This window comes from Trichechus manatus, unplaced genomic scaffold (genome assembly GCF_000243295.1).
Source record: "Trichechus manatus latirostris isolate Lorelei unplaced genomic scaffold, TriManLat1.0 scaffold00023, whole genome shotgun sequence".
Classification (NCBI taxonomy): Eukaryota; Metazoa; Chordata; class Mammalia; order Sirenia; family Trichechidae; genus Trichechus; species Trichechus manatus.
The window spans coordinates 5,104,206-5,105,477 of NW_004443959.1; the positions used below are offsets into that span (position 1 = coordinate 5,104,206).

At 37.7% G+C, this 1,272-nt stretch overlaps 1 pseudogene; it reads left to right on the top strand.

Annotated features, from left to right (window-relative positions):
* The first annotated feature begins 209 nt into the window (after positions 1 to 209).
* Positions 210 to 1,272, top strand: part of LOC101358386 (glutathione S-transferase omega-2-like) — a 2,299-nt pseudogene continuing 1,236 nt past the window's right edge.

Genomic DNA, 1,272 nt, shown 5'->3' on the forward strand with positions numbered 1-1,272 from the left:
ATCCTTCTTGATAGGGGCTTATTGTTAGAGAACACAAAGATACAAACCATTTGAGTAGTTGGATTTTTCCTTTCACATGGATTTATATTTTAGAAAAGCAATTTAAGTAACTTTTGAAAAGTGTTCACTGAATATTTATGCACCAAGTTTCCGTACTAAGCATTTCTACAGATGACGTTGCATAGAAAAACCGTATTTTCTCCATAAGCATGGGTCATAAAAATCTAAGTATCATTAATTGCAAGCTTTTTATTCTGAAAATCAGGTAAGATGTCTGTATGCCTTAACAGTGCCCTCATTTTAAACAGTGTGCTTTTGTCAAATGCATATAAAACATTGCGAGAGGATTGACGATGATATTGTGTGCATCAGTATACTTTATCACAATTCACAGACTTTCACATACATCAGATTGCCCTTAAAATAACTTTGGATTGGAAAAATTAGTTTCCACACTGTAGGAACTGAGGTTCAGAGAGATTAAGCAAAATTCTGAAGTCACAGATAATAAATGGCAAAAAAAAAATATTGCCATCAAGGTGACTCCAACTTATAGCGACCCTATCAGACAGAGTAGAACTGCCCCACAGGGTTTCCAAGGAGTGGCTGGTGGATTGGAACTGCTGACCTTTTGGTTAGTAGCTGAGCTCTTAACCACTGCACCACCAGGGCTCAGGTTGAGATTAATACCCAGGTATTCTGACATACAACCCTGGGCTCTACCCACTGAGGCGCATGTTAACAACCTCTCATAATTACTACGTGATTGAAATATATAAATATGTATGTGCATGTGTGCACGTGTGTGCATTTATTTATTTATTCGTTCATTCATCTTCTTTTGCGGAGGGGAAGGGTGTCAATTATCACAACTCAGATTTACCTAAAGCCACACAAGAATTGTCCAAACATATATTATGTTCTTCCTGTGTTTTGCACTGGGACTATTAAGAAAAATCTAACATGGTTCCTTTCCTGTTCTAATTTCTTGATTTACAAGAAATCATGCAACTATGAAATTTTCATCCCTCTGGAAAGAAATTGTGCTTAATAAAATATGCAAATACTCTGGAGGTTGAGAAGTTATAATCATCACCTCTTGGAGTAAATTAATCTATTTGGTAATTGTTCTCTCCCACCACCCAAATATTTTATTAACTTTCAGTCCAACTCCAGTTCAGACTCTGCTAAACTCTAGATCTGAGATACTGAGAGTCAGACAATGGTTCATATTGCCCTCCCCCCACCCCACCCCCCCCCCCCCCCCAAAAG